Source organism: Pseudophryne corroboree, chromosome 4 (assembly GCF_028390025.1).
Source record: "Pseudophryne corroboree isolate aPseCor3 chromosome 4, aPseCor3.hap2, whole genome shotgun sequence".
In the NCBI taxonomy this organism is placed as follows: Eukaryota; Metazoa; Chordata; class Amphibia; order Anura; family Myobatrachidae; genus Pseudophryne; species Pseudophryne corroboree.
The window spans coordinates 12,494,854-12,517,431 of record NC_086447.1 but is presented as its reverse complement, the minus strand read 5'-3'; the positions used below and the strand labels follow the sequence as shown (position 1 = coordinate 12,517,431).

The 22,578-nt window shown below is 45.1% G+C and overlaps 1 protein-coding gene across 1 annotated transcript in view; it reads left to right on the top strand.

The window, feature by feature from the left end:
* The window catches only part of LOC134911060 (fucolectin-like), a 68,614-nt gene that overhangs the window by 938 nt on the left and 45,098 nt on the right, over positions 1 to 22,578 (top strand). The gene's annotated exons all lie outside the window — the stretch shown is intronic.

The window sequence follows — 22,578 nt, the reverse complement described above, 5'->3', positions numbered from 1 at the left end:
GTGATGACTGAGCAGATCTATGTAGTGTGCGGATGAGCAGATCTATGTAGTGTGTGGCTGAGCAGATCTATGTAGTGTGTGACTGAGCAGATCTATGTAGTGTGTGACTGAGCAGATCTATGTAGTGTGTGGCTGTGCAGATCTATGTAGTGTGTGGCTGAGCAGATCTATGTAGTGTGTGGCTGAGCGGATCCATGTAGTGTGTGACTGAGCAGATCCATGTAGTGTGTGACTGAGCAGATCTATGTAGTGTGTGGCTGTGCAGATCTATGTAGTGTGTGGCTGAGCAGATCTATGTAGTGTGTGGCTGAGCAGATCTATGTAGTGTGTGACTGAGCAGATCTATGTAGTGTGTGGCTGTGCAGATCTATGTAGTGTGTGGCTGAGCAGATCTATGTAGTGTGTGGCTGAGCAGATCTATGTAGTGTGTGACTGAGCAGATCTATGTAGTGTGTGACTGAGCAGATCTATGTAGTGTGTGACTGAGCGGATCCATGTAGTGTGTGGCTGAGCAGATCCATGTAGTGTGTGGCTGAGCAGATCTATGTAGTGTGTGGCTGAGCGGATCCATGTAGTGTGTGGCTGTGCACTATGAATCGACAACTCTAACTAGGTTCATATAATTAGAATCTGCAGCCTGGCTACGCAGGAGCAAATATCTCTATGAGTAAGGTGTCTGCCTTCTGTGAAACAGGGTATGGGTTTTAATTCTGGGTATGACTGTTAAGAAATGACCGCCGGTCACGCAATAAACACTCCTCCAATGGGGCTGTAATAATCTATTGAGAATGTGTAATCTCTATGGAGGTGTGCAATGTGACTGAGAGTATGCAATCTGTATGAAGGTGTGCAATGTGGCTATAAGTGTTCAATCTGTATGGAGGTGAGCAATGTGGCTGAGAGTGTGTAATCTCTTTGAAGGTGTGCTATGTGATTGAGAGTGTGCAATCTGTATGACGGTGTGCTATGTGATTGAGAATGTGCAATCTGTATGGAGGTGTGCAATGTGACTAGGAGTATGCATTCTGTATGGAGATGTGCAATGTGGCTGTAAGTGTGCAATCTCTATGGAGGTGTGCAATATGGAAAAGAGTGTGCAATCTGTATGGAGGTGTGCAATGTTGCTGAGAGTGTGCAATCTCTATGGAGGTGTGCATTGTGGCTGTACGTGTGCAATGTGGCTGAGAGTGTGCAATCTGTATGGAGGTATGCAATGTGGCTGTACGTGTGCAATGTGGCTGAGAGTGTGCAATCTGTATGGAGGTGTGCAATGTGGCTCTGAATGTGCAATCTGTATCGAGGTGAGCAATGTGGCTGAGAGTGTGCAGTCTGTATGGAGGTTTGCTATGTGATTGAGAATGTGCAATCTGTATGGAGGTGTGCAATGTGACTAGGAGTATGCATTCTGTATGGAGATGTGCAATGTGGCTGTAAGTGTGCAATCTCTATGGAGGTGTGCAATATGGAAAAGAGTGTGCAATCTGTATGGAGGTGTGCAATGTTGCTGAGAGTGTGCAATCTCTATGGAGGTGTGCAATGTGGCTGTACGTGTGCAATGTGGCTGAGAGTGTGCAATCTGTATGGAGGTGTGCAATGTGGCTCTGAATGTGCAATCTGTATCGAGGTGAGCAATGTGGCTGAGAGTGTGCAGTCTGTATGAAGGTGTGCAATGTTGCTGAGAGTGTGCAATCTCTATTAAGGAGTGCAATGTGACTGAGAGTGTGCAATCTATATGAAGGTGTGCAATGTGGCTGTTAGTGTGCAATCTGTATGAAGGTGTGCAATGTGACTGAGAGTGTGTAATCTCTTTGGAGGTGTGCTATATGATTGAGAGTATGCAATCTGTATGACGGTGTGCTATGTGATTGAGAATGTGCAATCTGTATGGAGGTGTGCAATGTGACTAGGAGTGTGCATTCTGTATGGAGATGTGCAATGTGGCTGTAAGTGTGCAATCTCTATGGAGGTGTGCAATATGGAAAAGAGTGTGCAATCTGTATGGAGGTGTGCAATGTTGCTGAGAGTGTGCAATCTCTATGGAGGTGTGCAATGTGGCTGTACGTGTGCAATGTGGCTGAGAGTGTGCAATCTGTATGGAGGTATGCAATGTGGCTGTACGTGTGCAATGTGGCTGAGAGTGTGCAATCTGTATGGAGGTGTGCAATGTGGCTCTGAATGTGCAATCTGTATGGAGGTGTGCAATGTGGCTGAGAGTGTGCAGTCTGTATGGAGGTTTGCTATGTGATTGAGAATGTGCAATCTGTATGGAAGTGTGCAATGTGACTAGGAGTATGCATTCTGTATGGAGATGTGCAATGTGGCTGTAAGTGTGCAATCTCTATGGAGGTGTGCAATATGGAAAAGAGTGTGCAATCTGTATGAAGGTGTGCAATGTTGCTGAGAGTGTGCAATCTCTATGGAGGTGTGCAATGTGGCTGTACGTGTGCAATGTGGCTGAGAGTGTGCAATCTGTATGGAGGTGTGCAATGTGGCTGTACGTGTGCAATGTGGCTGAGAGTGTGCAATCTGTATGGAGGTGTGCAATGTGGCTCTGAATGTGCAATCTGTATCGAGGTGAGCAATGTGGCTGAGAGTGTGCAGTCTGTATTGAGGTTTGCTATGTGATTGAGAGTATGCAATCTGTATGGAGATATGCAATGTGGCTGAGAGTGTGCAATCTGTATATACAGTAGGTGTGTAAAGTGGCTGAGAGTGTGAAATCTGTATGTTGGTGTGCAATGTGGCTGAGAGTGTGAAATCTCTATGAAGGTGTGCAATGTGACTGAGAGTATGCAATCTGTATGGAGGAGTGCAATGTGACTGAGAGTGTGCAGTCTGTATGAAGGTGTGCAATGTGGCTGTAAGTGTGCAATCTCTATGGAGGAGTGCAATGTGACTGAGAGTGTGTAATCTGTATGAAGGTGTGCAATGTGACTGAGAGTGTGCAATCTGTATGAAGGTGTGCAATGTTGCTGAGAGTGTGCAATCTCTATGGAGGTGTGCAATGTAACTGAGAGTGTGCAATCTTTATGGAGGTGTGCAATTTGGCTGTAAGTGTGCAATCTGAATGGAGGTGAGCAATATGACTGAGATTGTGCAATTTGTATGGAGGTGTGCAATGTGGCTAAGAGTGTGCAATCTGTATGGAGGTGAGTAATGTGGCTGAGAGAGTGAAATTTGTATGTTGGTGTGCAATGTGGCTGAGAGTGTGTAATGATAATCTCTATGGAGGTGTGCAATGTGACTGAGAGTATGCAATCTGTATGGAGGAGTGCAATGTGGCTGTTAGTGTGCAATCTGTATGGAGATGTGCTATGTAACTGAGAGTGTTCAATCTGTATGGAGGTGTGCAAAGTGGCTCTGAGTGTGTAATCTCTATGGAGGTGTGCTATGTGATTGAGAGTATGCAATCTGTATGAAGGTGTGCTATGTGATTGAGAATGTGCAATCTGTATGGAGGTGTGCAATATGACTGGGAGTGTGCAATCTGTATGGAGGTGTGCAATATGGAAAAGAGTGTGCAATCTGTATGGAGGTGTGCAATGTTGCTGAGAGTGTGCAATATGGAAAAGAGTGTGCAATGTGACTGAGAGTGTGCAATGTGGCTGAGAGTGTGTAATCTGTATGGAGGTGTGCAATGTGACTGAGAGTGTGCAATCTGTATGGAGTTGTGCAATGTGGCTCTGAATGTGCAATCTGTATAGAGGTGAGCAATGTGGCTGAAAGTGTGCAATCTGTATGGAGGTGTGCTATGTGATTGAGAGTATGCAATCTGTATGGAGATATGCAATGTGGCTGAGAGTGTGCAATCTGTATATACAGTAGGTGTGTAAAGTGTCTGAGAGTGTGTAATCTGTATTGAGGTGTGCAATGTGGCTGAGAGTGTGTAATCTCTATGGAGGTGTGCAATGTGACTGAGAGTATGCAATCTGTATGGAGGTGTGCAATGTGACTGAGAGTGTGCAATCTGTATGAAGGTGTGCAATGTGACTGAGAGTGTGCAATCTGTATTAAGGTGTGCAATGTGGCTGTAAGTGTGCAATCTGTATGGAGGTGAGCAATGTGGCTGAGAGTGTGCAATCTGTATGAAGGTGTGCAATGTGACTGAGAGTGTGCAATCTGTATGGAGGAGTGCAATGTGACTGAGAGTGTGTAATCTGTATGAAGGTGTGCAATGTGACTGAGAGTGTGCAATGTGTATAGAGGTGAGCAATGTGGCTCAGATTGTGCAATTTGTATGGAGGTGTGCAATGTGGCTAAGAGTGTGCAATATGTATGGAGATGTGCAATGTGGCTCTGAGTGTGCAACCTGTATGAAGGCGTGCAATGTGGCTGAGAGTGTGTAATCTCTATGGAGGTGTGCAATGTGACTGAGAGTATGCAATCTGTATGGAGGAGTGCAATGTGGTTGTTAGTGTGCAATCTGTATGAAGGTGTACAATGTGGCTGTAAGTGTGCAATCTGTATGGAGGTGAGCAATGTGACTGAGATTGTGCAATCTGTATGAAGGTGTGCAATGTGACTGAGAGTGTGCAATCTGTATGGAGGTGTGCTATGTGATTGAGAATGTGCAATCTGTATGGAGGTATGCAGTGTGGCTGAGAGTGTGTAATCTCTATGGAGGTGTGCAATGTGACTGAGAATGTGCAATCTGTATGGAGGTATGCAGTGTGGCTGAGAGGGTGAAATCTGTATGGAGGTGTGCAATGTGATTGGGAGTGTGCAATCTGTATGGAGATGTGCAATGTGGCTGTAAGTGTGCAATCTGTATGGAGGTGTGCAATGTGGCTGAGAGTGTGCAATCTGTATGGAGGTGTACAATGTGGCTGAGAGTGTGCAATCTGCATGGAGGTGTGCAATGTGGCTGAGAATAAGCAATTTGTGTGGAGGTGTGCAATGTGACGTGAGAGTTTGCAATCTGTATGGAGGCGTGCCAAGTATTTTTGAGTGTGCAATCTCTGTGGAGGTGGGCTATGTGACTGAGAGTGTGCAATCTGTATGGAGGTGTGCAATGTGACTGAGAGTGTGCAATCTTTATGGAGATGTGCAATGTGACTGAGAGTGTGCAATCTGTATGGAGGTGTGCAATGTGACTGAGAGTGTGCAACCTGTATGGAGGTGTGCTATGTGATTGAGAGTATGCAATCTGTATGGAGGTGTGCTATGTGATTGAGAATGTGCAATCTGTATGGAGGTGTGCAGTGTGGCTGAGAGTGTGCAATCTGTATGTAGGTGTGCAATGTGTCTGAAAGTGTGTAATCACCATGGAGGTGTGCAGTAGTGGATCTTGCCACGGGCAAGCGGGACTTTTGCCCGGGGCGCCGCCTTCCGGAGGGCGCCGCACCATGGCAAGATCCGCTGCTGCTGTAGTGCCCCCCGCTGCCACTGCCCGCTGCCCGCTGTGAAGGGAAACTAGATGCTACTGTTAGGGTCTCCTGCCCTGTGCTGCCACGTCTTCATGGCAACCGGGAGACAAGTGCTAGCGGAGTAACCTGAGCGCAGCTGATACTCCGGTTCGGGTCTTTTGCTGTGCAGTGGTTATAGGCTCTGTGCACGGCAGGGGATCTGGTGCTGGTTTTTGTGCTCACAGTCTGTGAGGTCTGAGTGGGGCGTGGACAGCACCTGCTTTATAAGGCCTCTTCTCAGTTTAAGCAGATGCTGCTGAATCTTTGTTGGTTAGTCAGTTCCTGAAAGTTAGCCAGTACTGTGTAGCTTTGTATTTGTTTGTTGCTTACTGCAAATAGGCCTGGGGATTTGGTATTACACTCTGCCAATCCAGACCTAGCAGTAAGACTGGAGTCAGTCGTTTAGCTTGCTGGGGTTCTGTTACTACTCTGTGAACTTAGCAAGTTTGCGGCTGTATTCTAAGACTTGCCTGTCTAATCCTGTCTCACTGTGCTAGGTGTCAGGGGTCAGTTTAGTGGCAGTAAGCTGAACCTGTGCACTGCAAGTGAGAATTAGGATTGTGGAGACTCTCCTTGTGTCTATCATTCCATCTCTGACCAAGGAGTTTACTGCCACACCCGTTGGTAACCCTTTAGGGTTTTGCTGTTGCCCTTAGCAACAGCATTTCGGGTTCTCTACGTATTAAAACACAACATCTTGCTTTTCCCATCTGAGCATTTCTAATACAAGGGAGATACCCAGTTCCTTAGCCTCTGGGCTTCTCTGTTCACTTTGTGTGTATTTTGTTACCCTATCATCTTCTGTGTACGTTATGTCATATTCCCCAGTCTGTCTGTGAGTCCATTTGTTTTGCATACCTATCCGTTCAGACACCAGTACATTCCTGCAGGCACTGGTGTGCATAACATATTCAGCAGCCCAATATTCCTGTTGAAATTTTGTGGGAATATGGAGCATACCCCTCAAAATACGTTGCAATAGGTGGTCGATCAGGTGCAGGTCCTGACTCGACAATTTAATGATTTGTCCATTAAAATGCACACCTCCCAGGCTGCTGGCGGAGCTCCCGCAGCAGCAGCACCTGCAGGGGTTAAGGAGCCGAAAGTAAATCTCCCGGATCGTTTTTCTGGAGATCGCTCGCAGTTCTTTTGTTTCAAGGAGAGCTGCAAGCTATACTTCCGGCTTAGGCCTCAGTCTTCTGGGTCGGAGATTCAGCGGGTGGGCATAGTGATTTCCTTGCTACAAGGAGACCCACAGGTCTGGGCATATGGGTTGCAGCCTGACTGTCTGTCGCTTAAAAGTGTTGATGCTTTTTTTACGGCACTGGGCATGTTATATGATGACCCTGACAAGACGGCCTCAGCCGAGGCTCAGATTTCGATCCTTAGGCAAGGGCGAAGGCCAGTTGAGGTTTACTGTACGGAGTTTCGGAGGTTGGCCCATGATACCCAGTGGAATGACCCAGCCCTGAGACACCAGTACCGAAGAGGTCTTTCTAACCAGATAAAGGACCAACTGGTACAATATCCCTTGCCTGATAGCTTGGATCAGCTCATGCAGTTATCCATCCGGGTGGATAGACGACTGAGAGAGCGTAGGCTTGAAAGGGAGACTGAGATTTCCTTCCTTCCCAAGGGAACCTCAGACTCTGAGGAATTTTCCGAGGAGCTTATGCAGATTGGGGCTACCCGCCTCTCCTCGCGTGAGAAGACGCGGAGGAGACAGCAGGGGTTGTGTTTGTACTGTGGGAATAAAGGTCATGTGGTAGTATCATGCCCAGAAAAGCCGGAAAACTTCAGGGCCTGAGGGTGATGGGAAATATCCTGTCAGGCCAGAAGTCAGAATTTCCCAAGAAGACTTTTATCATTCCGGTGACCTTGAAGATCCTCGGTCAAACTGTCAAGACTGAGGCCTTTGTGGACAGTGGGGCCGACGGGGTTTTTATGGACCGCCAATTCGCCCTGAAACACTCTATTCCCTTAGTACCCTTGGCATCGGAAATTGAGATTTGTGGGTTAAACGGGTTACCATTATCCCAAGGTAAAATTACCTCTTGCACTAGCCAGATTTCTTTGTTTATTGGAGCCACACACTCTGAAAAATTGTCCTTTTATGTGACTGTCTGTACTTTTGCCCCATTGGTGTTGGGGTTACCCTGGTTAAGGGCTCATAATCCTCAATTTGACTGGGTCTCTGGGGAGATTCTTAGTTGGGGTACTGATTGTTTCAGGAGTTGCTTGAGCCTTCCAGTCAGGCTCTCGCAGCTAAGTTTGCCAGGATTGCCAGGGTGTTATGCAGATTTTGCGGACGTGTTCTCCAAAAAAGTTGCAGAGGCACTACCTCCCCATCGCCCCTATGACTGTGCCATTGATTTGTTGCCAAATGCTAAGCTTCCCAAGAGCAGGTTGTACTCCCTGTCACGTCCTGAGACTCAGGCTATGGCAGAGTACATTCAGGAGAACTTGGCTAAGGGATTTATCAGACCTTCACAGTCTCCAGTTGGGTCGGGGTTCTTCTTCGTGGGTAAAAAGGACGGTTCGTTGCGACCCTGCATCGACTTCAGGGAATTGAACCGTATCACGATTAAAAACTCATACCCACTGCCTCTCATTTCGGTCTTGTTTGACCAGCTTCGTACTGCCACCATTTTTTCTAAGATTGACCTACGCGGTGCGTACAATCTAATCCGAATAAGAGAGGGGGATGAATGGAAGACTGCCTTTAATACCCACTCAGGGCATTATGAATATTTGGTGATGCCTTTTGGGCTCTGTAATGCCCCGGCAGTCTTCCAGGATTTCATGAATGATGTGCTCAGGGAATATTTGGATAGATTCTTAGTTGTATACTTAGATGACATCCTAATCTTCTCCCATTCCCTGGAGGAACATCGGAAGCATGTACGCTTAGTCCTCCAGAAACTCAGAGACCACCGGCTTGGGGCGAAGCTGGAGAAGTGCGAATTTGAAGTTCAGCAAATCGCATTTCTAGGATATATTATCTCCCCAGAAGGTTTCCAAATGGAGGGTTCCAAGGTACAGGCAGTCCTGGATTGGGTGCAGCCCACTAGTTTGAAGGCGCTTCAGCATTTCCTGGGCTTTGCAAATTTTTATAGACGATTTATCGCTGGATTTTCGTCTACAGTGGCGCCCTTGGTGGCACTCACTAAGAAAGGGGCGGATGTTGCTCACTGGTCTTGTGAGGCTAAAGCGGCTTTTGCCCGTCTCAAAAGGGCATTTGTTTCGGCCAAGGTGCTGCGACACCCAGATCCAGAGCGTCCTTTTGTGGTGGAGGTGGATGCCTCTGAGATGGGTATTGGGGCAGTGCTTTCTCAGATGGGAGTGTCTGATAATCGCCTTCATCCCTGTGCTTACTTTTCCCGTAAATTTTTGCCTGCCGAGATGAATTATGACGTGGGTAACCGTGAATTGTTGGCTATTAAGGATGCACTCGAGGAGTGGAGACACTGGCTTGAGGGGGCTAAGTTTGTGGTCTCAATTCTCACTGACCATAAGAATCTGGCATATTTAGAGTCAGCGAAGCGTCTCAATGCCAGGCAGGCACGATGGGCTTTGTTTTTTGCTCGCTTTAATTTTTTGATAACATATCGCCCTGGGTCAAAAAACATCAAGGCTGATGCGCTCTCGCTGAGTTTTGCTCCAATCCAGGAGACCACCGAGGAGCCGTTGCCCATTGTTTCCCCATCATGTATTAAAGTGGGCATTACCCAGGACCTCTTATCATTAGTCCTTAGAGCACAGGAGCAGGCTCCTCCAGACCTTCCGGTAGGTCTTTTGTTTGTGCCTCCTAGGTTAAGACAGCGAGTGTTCCTGGAATTCCATGCCAAGAAGTCGGCAGGTCACCCGGGTATTGCCAGAACTCGGGAGTTGCTATCTAGGGCGGTGTGGTGGCCCTCGGTGGCTAAGGATGTGGATCGGTGGGTTCGGGCATGTGACATCTGTGCCCGAAATAAGACTCCTAGAGGGGTTCCTGTTGGCCCATTACATCCACTCTCTATCCCATCTAAGCCATGGACCCACATTTCAATGGATTTTGTGGTGGACTTGCCCAAATCCTCGGGGATGACAGCCATCTGGGTTGTCGTTGACAGGTTTTCGAAGATGGCGCACTTCGTTCCACTGGTTGGGCTGCCATCGGCCAGACGCCTGTCTGAATTATTTATGCTGCATGTTGTGCGTCTCCACGGGTTGCCACTTGATGTGGTTTCTGACCGCGGATCTCAGTTTGTGGCCAAATTCTGGAGGGCATTTTGTTCCGATCTCCAGATTTCTGTCAGCTTGTCGTCAGGCTACCATCCGCAGTCTAATGGGCAGACTGAAAGGGTGAACCAGTCCTTGGAGCAGTTCCTCAGGTGTTATGTCTCCAAGTGTCAGACTGACTGGGTTGCTCATCTGTCCATGGCGGAGTTTGCCTATAACAACGCGGCTCACTCTGCTACAGGGATCTCTCCCTTCCTTTGTGTGTATGGGCATCATCCTAAGGCCAATTCTTTTGACCCCCTGGACTCCACGCCTGGTGGTTCCTCTGTGGTTTCGGTCCTTAGAGGTATTCGGCGGAAAGTGAAGAAAGCCCTTGTGTCTGTGTCATTAGTGACCAAAAGGGTTTTTGATAAGCGGAAAAGATCCTGCAGCTTCAAATTAGGAGACTTCGTCTGGTTGTCTACCAAGAATTTGAAGTTGAGACAGCCATCTCATAAGTTAGGCCCCTGGTTCATCGGCCCTTATAAGATCACCAGGGTTATCAATCCGGTGGCATTTCAGTTAGATCTGCCCCGTTCTTTGGGTATCAATAAAACATTTCATTGTTCCCTTTTAAAACGGGCGATTAGCAATCCTTCTTCCAGTGGAAGACCTTCCCCTCTTCTGATACGTGGCCAGAGGGAGTTTGTTGTTGAAAGGATTCTTGACTCCAAGGTGGTTCGGGGTCGGCTGTCATTTTTGGTGCACTGGAAGGGGTATGGCCCGGAGGAGCGGTCGTGGGTGCGCAGTTGTGATCTTCATGCCCCCCAGACTGATACGCTCTTTCTTCTCGCAGTTCCCCGATAAACCCGGTGGTAGGGGTTCTTTGACCCCTCGTCAGAGGGGGGGTACTGTTAGGGTCTCCTGCCCTGTGCTGCCACGTCGTCATGGCAACCGGGAGACAAGTGCTAGCGGAGTAACCTGAGCGCAGCTGATACTCCGGTTCGGGTCTTTTGCTGTGCAGTGGTTATAGGCTCTGTGCACGGCAGGGGATCCGGTGCTGGTTTTTGTGCTCACAGTCTGTGAGGTCTGAGTGGGGCGTGGACAGCACCTGCTTTATAAGGCCTCTTCTCAGGGTAAACAAATGCTGCTGAATCTTTGTTGGTTAGTCAGTTCCTGAAAGTTAGCCAGTACTGTGTAGCTTTGTATTTGTTTGTTGCTTACTGCAAATAGGCCTGGGGATTTGGTATTACACTCTGCCAATCCAGACCTAGCAGTAAGACTGGAGTCAGTCGTTTAGCTTGCTGGGGTTCTGTTACTACTCTGTGAACTTAGCAAGTTTGCGGCTGTATTCTAAGACTTGCCTGTCTAATCCTGTCTCACTGTGCTAGGTGTCAGGGGTCAGTTTAGTGGCAGTAAGCTGAACCTGTGCACTGCAAGTGAGAATTAGGATTGTGGAGACTCTCCTTGTGTCTATCATTCCATCTCTGACCAAGGAGTTTACTGCCACACCCGTTGGTAACCCTTTAGGGTTTTGCTGTTGCCCTTAGCAACAGCATTTCGGGTTCTCTACGTATTAAAACACAACATCTTGCTTTTCCCATCTGAGCATTTCTAATACAAGGGAGATACCCAGTTCCTTAGCCTCTGGGCTTCTCTGTTCACTTTGTGTGTATTTTGTTACCCTATCACCTTCTGTGTACGTTATGTCATATTCCCCAGTCTGTCTGTGAGTCCATTTGTTTTGCATACCTATCCGTTCAGACACCAGTACATTCCTGCAGGCACTGGTGTGCATAACAGCTACGCGTCTAGTTTCCCTTCCTGGAGAGGACCGAAACTGTAAAGATGTGCGGTGCGCGTTGATGTCATCGCGCACCGCACAGCAAAGGTCTTCTCCCACGAAGGGAACTAGACGCTTAGCGTCTAGTTTTCCTTCATGGAGAGGACCTTTGCTGTGCGGTGCGCGATGATGTGATCGCGCACCGCACATCCTACTACAGTACAGGGTGCGTAACTGACCACGCCCCCTGTATGAAGCCACGCCCTCAAATGCCGCCCGGGGCGCAAGAAGCCCCGGAACTGGCCCTGGAGGTGTGCAATGTGACTGAGAGTATGCAATCTGTATGGAGGTGTGCAATGTGACTGAGAGTGTGCAATCTGTATGAAGGTGTGCAATGTGGCAGTGAGTGTGCAATCTGTATGGAGGTGTGCTATGTAACTGAGAGTGTGCAATGTGTATGGAGGTGTGCAATGTAACTGAGAGTGTGTAAATTGTATGGAAATATGCAATGTGGCTGAGAGAGTGCAATCTGTATATACAGTAGGCGTGTAAAGTGTCTGAGAGTGTGTAATCTGTATTGAGGTGTGCAATGTGGCTGACAATGTAATCTGTATGGAGGTGAGCAATGTGGCTGAGAGTTTCTGTATGGAGGTGTGCCAAGTGTTTTTGAGTGTGCAATCTCTTTGGAGGTGGGCTATGTGACTGAGAGTGTGCAATCTGTATGTGGGTGTGCAATGTGACTGAGAGTGTGCAATCTGTATGGAGGTGTGCAATGTGACTGAGAGTGTGCAATCTGTATGGAGGTGTGTAATGTGGCTGAGAATGTGCAATGTGGATGAGAGTGTGTAATCTGTATGGAGGTGTGTAATGTGGCTGAGAGTGTGTAGTTTCTATGGAGGTGTGTAATGTGGCTGGGAGTGTATAATGTGTATGAAGGTGTGTAATGTGGCTGGGAGTGTATAATGTGTATGGAGGTGTGTAATGTGGCTGGGAGTGTGTAATCTGTATGGAGGTGTGTAATGTGGCTGGCTGTATATAATGTGTATGGAGGTGTGTAATGTGGATGAGAGTGTATAATCTGTATGGAGGTGTGTAATCTGTATGGAGGTGTGTGATGTGGCTGTTAGTGTACAATCTGTATGGAGGTGTGCAATGTGGCTGAGAGTGTAATCTTTATGGAGGTGTGCAATGTGGCTGAGAGTTTGCAATCTGTATGAAGGTGTGCCAAATGTTTTTGAGTGTGCAATCTCTGTGGAGGTGGGCTATGTGACTGAGAGTGGGCAATCTGTATGTGGGTGTGCAATGTGACTGAGAGTATGCAATCTGTACGGAGATGTGCAATGTGGCTGTGAGTGTGCAATCTGTATGGAGGTGTGCAATGAGACTGAGAGTGTGCAATCTGTATGGAGGTGTGCAGTGTGGATGAGAGTGCGTAATCTGTATGGAGGTGTGTAATGTGGCTGAGAGTGTGTAGTCTCTATGTAGGTGTGTAATGTGGCTGTGAGTGTGTAATCTGTATGGAGGTGTGCAGTGTATCTGAGAGTATGTAATCTCTATGGAGGTGTGCAGTGTGGATGAGAGTGTATAATCTGTATGGAGGTGTGTAATGTGGCTGGGAGTGTGTAATCTGTATGGAGATGTGTAATGTGGCTGGGAGTGTATAATCTGTATGGAGGTGTGTAATGTGGCTGAGAGTGTGCAATCTGTATGGAGTTGTGTAATGTGGCTGGGAGTGTGTAATCTGTATTGAGGTGTGTAATGTGGCTGCGAGTGTGCAATCTGTATGGAGGTGTGCAATGTGGTTGGGAGTGTATAATCTGTATTAATAAAGGTGAACCGAGGAAAGGGCACCCTTTGCTTAACCAAGTTCAAGCACGCATTCAGTCAGTCAGCATCAGGTTCATACATGGCTGCAGCCAGTGACCAGTCAACAAATTAACATTTGTAATAATCAGCCACGTGTGTTTAGTGAGGAATTATAGTGCGGAGCTGCTTTATTTCCTGAAAACATTACATTGTAAAGAGGTACATATTTGCATACAGTAGCGTAGCTTCCTTACACAAAGCATAATCCTATTGGTTAATGACCTCTTTAATTCTATTGGTTAACATACTTTTCTTATCCTATTGGTTAATAAACTCCTATATTCTTAGCAACGCTATAACTCCAGTTTGCGGTTTTAAGTGGGACAACAGGGGACTTTTGTTGAACTCATATGTCTGGTTCTTTTGTTAAACTCGTAATCTACATATGTCTGGTTCTGCTTCCATTCCTGTTATACCGCAAACTGACAAATGCCTTTGAAGCCTTCATTCACATTTAGCTGCTGACAATATATTTTGTGCAAGGAAAGTATATCTTAGATAAAGATCATAGCTTCACAATATGAGTTCAAACGAAGTACAAGTCTGTACTTTTCCTGTGTCAGTTCTAAACTGAAAAACAATTTGAAACTACTTGTAAAATGTCAATTATAAAATGGAGTCCTATGAACAAATATGGCTTCCATCTTTATCAACTTCCCCTCTTTGTTTCTAATTTTATTTTATCCTTCCTTTACCTGGTCATTGATTCTATAGGGACACCTACTTTCACGACTGGTGTACCATAAGGGCACTCCAGGCATGGGCTAGTCCATTCAACATCCCTATGCTCGGGTAGAACCAATGTTCCCTATCCTCTTATTCCTAACCACAAGAGAAAGTTCACAAAAGAGAAGCGGTTTCTCAAGATGAGATTATTATAATGTTCATAGTCCTTGAAAATGATAATAACTTCATATTGTGACAGCAATGGGGGGTCATTCCGAGTTGTTCGCTCGCAAGCTGATTTTAGCAGAGTTGCTCACGCTAAGCCGCTGCCTACTGGGAGTGAATCTTAGCTTCTTAAAATTGCGAACGACGGATTCGCAATATTGCGATTACACCTCTCTTAGCAGTTTCTGAGTAGCTTCAGACTTACTCGGCATCTGCGATCAGTTCAGTGCTTGTCGTTCCTGGTTTGACGTCACAAACACACCCAGCGTTCGCCCAGACACTCCCCCGTTTCTTCGGCCACTCCCGCGTTTTTCCCAGAAACGGTAGCGTTTTCCCTCACACACCCATAAAACGGCCTGTTTCCGCCCAGAAACACCCACTTCCTGTCAATCACATTACGATCACCAGAACAATGAAAAAGCCGTGAGTAAAAATCCTAACTGCATAGCAAATTTACTTGGCGCAGTCACACTGCGGACATTGCGCATGCGCACTAAGCAGAATATCGTTGCGATGCGAAGAAATTTACAGAGCGAACGACTTGGAATGACCCCCAATGTTCCTTTAGATCACATCATCATAGCAATAGGGACAGCTGGAAGCTTCTGTGTATCTGGTGTGGCAGGTATCACAGTAGAATGAAGTGGAGTTGTATATGGTGGTGTCGTCCAGAAGTTCCAGATAAATCGGTTGTGATTTTCCAGTTTCAGAAATACCTCGGACAGAAAAAGATCTTTGTGTAAGTATCTTTTGTATTATCCACATAATAATCCTTACAACAATATAGATTACTAATAGCAAAGCAAGCATTTTGGCAATAATGGACAATATTCCTGCTATCCATCCTCCTATGCCCTGGAACCAGTTGTTAGGATTTAACCATGAAAGCCAAGAAAAGTATGAGCCTGGAATTACACTGGTGTAGTTATGGTCAATAGCGAACTGATTTTTCAACAGTATTACTTCATTCATCTTTTCATCAATAATATCTTCTGGGCAGTATCATTAGTTATATAAGTACAACACTTAACTCCATATAGAGTTTGTAATGTGACACAATAGCCTGCAGAAGCTGCTGTAAGCTAATCAAGAATCATGCGGTGCTGAATAAGTTCTGTTCGAACCGATTGGAGCTCATGTCCAATATACCTAAAGGTACTATCATATATTTCAGTGATATTATCAGTTATATCCCCCAAGGCCTGGATCATTTTCTGATTTGCAGTGGATCCCTACGTACCAAATGTAATTATGTTTCCAAAACCCAATCCCAGTTTGTAACCTGTACTTAGGGTAAAGAGATGCTTATATTTCTTGCTTATTATTTTGACTTCACGTTTTGTCAATTTTTGGCCTGGGGGTGTTACCTTGGATGTAAATTATTCTTTTATATCCTCATGATCTAATGTAACTACATCAGGAATGAGTGTACCTATAAAACATATTCTAAAAGCGTTGTACGATAACCATTTATAAGCCCGTCTACCACAGATGTAATAGATCCCACTAGGTAAAGTGTATGGCTCATCCCACACTGCATATATTATTGCTTCGTTCAAGAGGTCACAAGGATATTCCTCTCCTATTATCCTTTCCTGAAATCGGTCCCATGCTTCAGAGACATTTACCCCTACCATTTTTGCTATTATGGCCCAAAAGTATTTTGGATTATCTATATCTAATATGTGTGTACAGCCTGTGGTGGCCCCCAAGAATTTTATTCCAGTAAGATCAGTCCCTTCATCAGGTTCCCATCCTACCCATCGTTTGGCTGTTTCTTCTCCTACAGATTTATTTATACACACTACCTGTTGTTCTTTAGTAAAATGATAACTTTTTACTATTAAAGTCGGAGCTTTGGTCATATCATCATAAGGGGGTGCAGTGTGTTTTCCACAACCACGATTTTTGACCATGTCATATGTGACGGGCACTGGGACAAATCCTACATTTCCTTGTCCTCTTGGGACATGACTGCAAATCCAACAATCTGTGAGGTTTGCACCTTTACCCAGTAATGTATGGTAGGTATCGAGAGGGTGTGTATGTACTGTGTGCGAGGGGTCACCCTTGCACCACTCTTCGCATGTTGCCTCTGAATTAAGCCCACAATACCTACAAATACACTCTTCTACTGCTGTCTTTTGCTTACAGTTGTTCCTTATTGTATCTACTGATCTGCGTCTTCTAGGGTTATGTGCATTTACTGGAGTATTTGGTGAAGTCATAACAGTAGACATTTCTGATAAAATAGGGAGGATTCCTGATTCCTTTATATTTTCCTTTGTGTCATTACCCTTGGTATGGTTACCATCTATGGCCCTGTCACGTGACTCCTCATAATAGTATGGATCAAGTATTAATGACCATATAAGGATTACCATGCCACCAATAAGAACTGAATAGTACATTATACATGCCCACAGACCCATGTCTGGTCTGGCACTTATGAGATGATATCTGTACATTCTGATTGTGTATCGTGATTGGATAATACTTTCTTTGTCACTTTCTTGCAATGTGATGCATGTACCCACGAATCCCTTCCACACAATTTGACCGACGTGGCTGTCGTCAACAGGACTTGGAATGGACCTTCGAATCTGGGTTCTAGAGACTTTCTTACGTGTTTCTTAGTGACCACCCAATCACCTGGCTTCAGTTCATGCGTTTCCTGTGAGTTATTAGGATCTGGAATAGAACCAAAAACTTTGTCGTGCATTTTGGTTAGTTGTTGTTGTATATGTATTACATAATAAGTTGTCACCATGCTCATGCAGAAGCTGCTAGGGAAAATAACATACTGTCCTAGCAACAATACCAAAATAAGATTGCATATGGTATTAACCCATGCTTTTCACTTGAAATATTTGTGAGAACAAAGCAATGGGTAAACCTTCTAGCCATGTTTTGCCTGTTTCTGTAACTTATTTTTATAGCTTTAGTTTTAAGGTAATAGTTAAGTTTTTCTACATGTTTACTACTCTGCATATAGGGAGTGTAAAATGCCTGAGTAACACCTAAATCTGACAGAATTTTTGCCTAATACTTCTCCTGTAAAATGGGTACCTCTGTTGCTTTCAATAGCTTAAGGTACTCCATATCTACATATTACTTCTTGCATTAACTTCTTTGCAACTGTTTTGGCGTTTGCTGCTCTACAAGGCCAAGCTTCAACCCAATTTGAGAATAGGTCTTTGTACACAAGTACATTTTTATACCCAGAACATTTAGGTAACTGGATAAGGTCTATTTGTAATCGCTGAAAGGGGTAGCAAGTTTGTGGGGTACTTTTTGCTGGTACCTTCACAACCTTTCCTGGGTTGTGTAGGGCACAAGTTACACACCCTGCAACATAGGCCTGTGCTGCTTGTGTGAAACCGGGTGCTACCCAGTGCTGGTTTAAAATCCTTACCATTGCATCTCTTTATTGGTGAGTTTTTTTATGCAATATTTGTGCTAAGACTGGGTAAAGTGAGCGTGGTAAACAGATACGGTTCTCCACCATCCACCTGTCACTGTGTATTCACCCACCTAATTTTTCCCAATCCTTTTTCTCCTTGCCTGAGGCTTGTGCTTGTAATTTGCACAATAACTGTAAGTCTAATGACTCTGGCGTGACAGTTATCATCACCTGAGTGTCTGGCAGAGGCTGGACTGCTGCAGCTTTTGCAGCCTGATCAGCTAGAGCGTTTCCTCTGACCTCTGCAGTATCCTCTTTAGTGTGCGCTTTGACCTTTATAACTGCTAATTTCTTTGGCAATCGAAAGGCAGCAAATAATGCCCTAATACAGTTTGCATATTTTATTGGTTTTCCTGAAGAACCTATAAAATCTCTGCTCTTCCAGATAACTGCATAGTCATGGGCAATACCAAAGCATTACCTTGAGTCTGTGTAAATGTTAACTGTTTGACCTTCAGCATAAATACAGGCTGCTATCAGTGCCCTAAGCTCTGCCTCCTGCGCTAAACTACCTGATGGCAAGGGTTCCTGTATTAGGATTTCTGTTTCTGTGGTAACTGCAAAACCTGTATGCGGTTCCCCATCCACATAGTACCTGGAGCCATCCACAAATAAATGTAAATCTGCATTTAGTAGAGGATGTTCCTGTATGTCTGGTGTACTTGTGGTTTCAAGATTCATTAACTCTATACAATCATGTTCTTGATCGTGTATAGAAATTGAAAAATTTGATTGGTTTTCTGTGCCTGTCACTGTCATTCCATCATCACTTGCACCACTGTGCCTGTCATTTCATCATCACTTGCACCATGGTTTTCTGTGCCTGTCACTGTCATTTCATCATCACTTGCACCATGGTTTTCTGTGCCTGTCACTGTCATTTCATCATCACTTGCACCATGGTTTTCTGTGCCTGTCACTGTCATTTCATCATCACTTGCACCATGGTTTTCTGTGCCTGTCACTGTCATTCCATCATCACTTGCACCATGGTTTTCTGTGCCTGTCACTGTCATTCCATCATCACTTGCACCATGGTTTTCTGTGCCTGTCACTGTCATTTCATCATCACTCGCACCATTCCTGCCTGTCATTTCATCATCACTCGCACCATTCCTGCCTGTCATTTCATCATCACTCTCACCCTTCCTGCCTGTCATTTCATCATCACTCGCACCATTCCTGCCTGTCATTTCATCATCACTTGCACCATTCCCCTCTTTTGAAGCCAACGGCAATAATGTAGCTGGGTTCAAAGAAGTACAACGTTTGATAGTGACATTGGATGGTGTAAGCAATGCTACTTCATATTTGGTTAGTCTAGCAGCAGATAAATGTTTAGTCTGCGCTTGGTTCAGAATTTCAGTCACTGAGTGAGGCACCTGTACAGTTAAGGGATGACCCAGAACAATATCAGCAGCCTTGTCTAACAGTAACGCTGCTGCTGCTACTGACTTGACACAGGTTGTTGCTGCCCATATGACTGGGTCTAACTGTACTGAGTAATACGCTGGGGGTCGCTGTTTGTCACCATGTACCTGCGTTAATATTCCTTCGGCATAGCCTGAAATTTCACAACAAAACAAATTGAAAGGCCTTGCATAATCAGGAAGTCCTAATGCTGGTGCTGATATTATGTCTGTTTTTAGCTGACAAAAAGCATCTAGCTGCTCTTGTGTTATGAGTACTGCACCTTGTGCATTTTGTCCCTTTAGGGCATCATATAACACTAGTAGTTTCTGTGATGCGCCTACAATCCACTCTCTGCAATAAGTGATCAGTCCTAAAAGGATATGAGTTGTTTAAGTGTCTGAGGAGGTTTAACTGACGAGATTACATTTCTCCTCTCTGTAGTAATGTGTTTAGCATTAGCAGACATATAAGGACCCAAAAACTGTATTTTCTCTTGTGCGTACTGTAACTTGTCCTTGGATACCTTGCAATTCTTTTTGTGTCAAAAATAATAACAAGGAATATGTATCTTGTTCACATTTCTGTCTGTCATCTGCACACAAAAGTAGGTCATCTACATATTGTATCAGTACTGTGGACACATTTTCTGGTGCCCATTCCTGAAGGACCAATGCCATAGCCTCGCTAAATCCACTGGGACTTACTGCTCCTCCCTGAGGCAATCTTGTCCAGCAGTACTGTTGTCCGTTAAAGGTAAAGGCTAGCAGTAACTGACTATCCTCAGTAATGGGCACACTGAAAAATGCGTTGGCAAGATCGAGAACAGTGAATACTATAGCACTAGTTGGAATCTGATTGAGAAGCGTGTGCGGGTTGGGAACAATAGGACTATCTATGATCATCCTCTTGTTGACCTCCCTTAGGTCATGAATAAGCCTATAAGAGGGCTTATCATTTATTTGGGAATGTTTTTTAATGGGAAACAGCGGCGTATTCCAACGGGACCTGCAGGTGTTAAGGACCCCTGCCTTAACATAATCCCCAATTTGTTTCCCTATCGCTTCCACCTGTTCACTGTTTAGGGGATACTGTTTCATTTTAACTGGTTGTACATTGGGCTTCAATTTGATAGCCACTGGTGTTACTGGGAGTAAACCCACATCTACTTTACTGCTGGACCACAGGTTCTGTGGTAATGTTTGAAGCAATTCAGGAAGCGAAGTACTCGGGGAGTCACACTCCTGAGATGAGACAAACATGTACGTATCAAAAGCAATTCTTTGGTTGTCACAAGCATGAGTTGAAATCGACACAGTTCCATTTTTAAATATTATACAGGCTTCTAGGGCAGATAAAAGATCTGCTCCTATTAAGTTTACTGGGCAGTCTTCAGATATGAGAAACTGTGTGACAACTGATTTACCCTCTGGGCCAGAAACTTTTACTGGTTTGGATTGTTGTAGGAACTGTGTTTGACCATGTAAACCTGTAGCAGGTACTTGATCGACTGAGATTAGATTTTTGGGCACTAAGTTTTTCCTTATTACAGACCTGGCTGCCCCGGTGTCCACCAAACACTGGATGTTTGGACCTCCATCAAGAGTTAGAGGTAAATTACATTGGGGTCCTGCCTTAGATACTCTGCAGGGAAAGGTGGGCACTCGGGGGCCGTGTTCCTAATCTGATTTATGTTTGTCTTGAGAATTGTGGCTGCTCTGAAATGGTTTTTGCAAATTGGCTTGCTGATTTTTCCATTTCCGACAGTCCTTTTTAAGATGACTCTTTTTATTGCAGGCAAAACACAGACCCAGTCTCCTAGCTGTATCAGCAGTGGATCTGAATCTGTTATCAGAGCCCTGTTTGTGGGTATCCTGTTGGAATTTACCTGGTGCTTGTTGGACCAGATAAATAGTCTGTGGAGCTGACTTCTTTTTGTCAGCCTTTTCCTGATTATTATGTTCAATGGCACGCAAGATAGTGAGCATCACATCTGGAGCCAATGTCCCTGCTTCTGGCCTGCTACAGTACAATTCTTCCTTTAGGGCGGGGGATAGGCCATTAAGGAAGGCAGTCTTGAATATTCTAATGTCTCTAGGCTCTGTCATATTAAAGCCTTGATCAGTATGCCGTCTGTGCATGATATCATAGTACTGCTGTACTGATTCTGTTTTATTTTATCTGTGTTCTTGTGCTGCTGGTGCATTTTCTACCAGGCGATTACAGAAAAGTTCACATTTTCCTATCCACGTCTGGCCAGAAGCACAAGCTTTGCGCTCATTTTCAGCAGGTATGGCAAGTGCTGCACCTGGAGGGTTAGGCTGCATTTGCTCTATTTGACTTGCAATCAGAACTCCTGCAGAGGCTTTTGTTACTTCATCTAGATCTAACCATGTAGCATTATAAATTGTTCTTAATCTTTTAACCTGCCTAAGAAACCCCATGGGTTGAAGTTTAACATCCGGCATGTCCTTGACTATTGTTAACAGTTCTGTATTTGTCCATGGCTTGTACCATGTTGTGGTTCTGCGCCGCTCTGCCTGCGCTTCATTGCTATTCCCAGCTGCTACGGCCGGTGTGATTGAATCCTGTGTATATACCGGATACAATCCATAGGGGACTGATCCCTCGGGTACAGTATATGCTGGAGGTGCAGATGCCAGACTAGAGACCACACATCCAGTTTGTTTAGGATGCACTCCTGGTCTTTTGACATTGCATGCTGTGCACTCTCTAGTTTGCCAATGTATAAGTTTAGGGCATCCGCATCTCCAAGTATATTTTGTAGGTCTCTTACTTTTAAGTAATGGCAGCCATTCACTGATAGATTTCCTAAACCTAACGGATTTTCTAACATTTGGTCCTTCACAGGGTTTACATTTGTAAGACCAGGGTGTCTGACAAACTGGACATATTGTGTCATCTGGTGGGTTACAATGTCCACAATTTGGACATTCCCAGTAAGGATACCCTTTGGTTTTCTTGGGACCTGCACGTATCATTGTTTCCTGTCTGGTTGTGTCCACATTTTCCCAGTCATCCAAACTTATTAGGGACAATTGCTCCTGAATTTGGTCTACCTCTTCTAACTCTTTTTCATACTGAAGTAATTCAGCCGTGTCAATCCACAACTCAAGCCTACATTCCAGTTTATTATCCTTCACATATCTCCCATAGGTTACTCTAATTTGCTTCAACCTATCCGGGTCAGGAATGCCATCAGTGGTCACTCCTGCCCGTTGAAACAATCGTCTCATACCCTTCAAGCATTGGTCACCATGTACATTCTTCATAATGTCCATGGCACTCCGAGGTGCTTCATCCGAAGGATAAGTATTTGTATTTCCCATTCTTATGGCCAGTCAGAAAAAATCCGGGAAATATCAGTAGCCTGGATCTAACGGATCCTCAGAGATACAACTGTGAGGATAATTGCCTGAAACAGAGGTGATTTGTAACCAATTTTTACCTATGTCTCTATCCTTTGGAATGAAATGACATCCCATCAGTATGAACACATCATCTGGGTTTTCTCTATTTTTCCAAACCCCTTCTTCTGC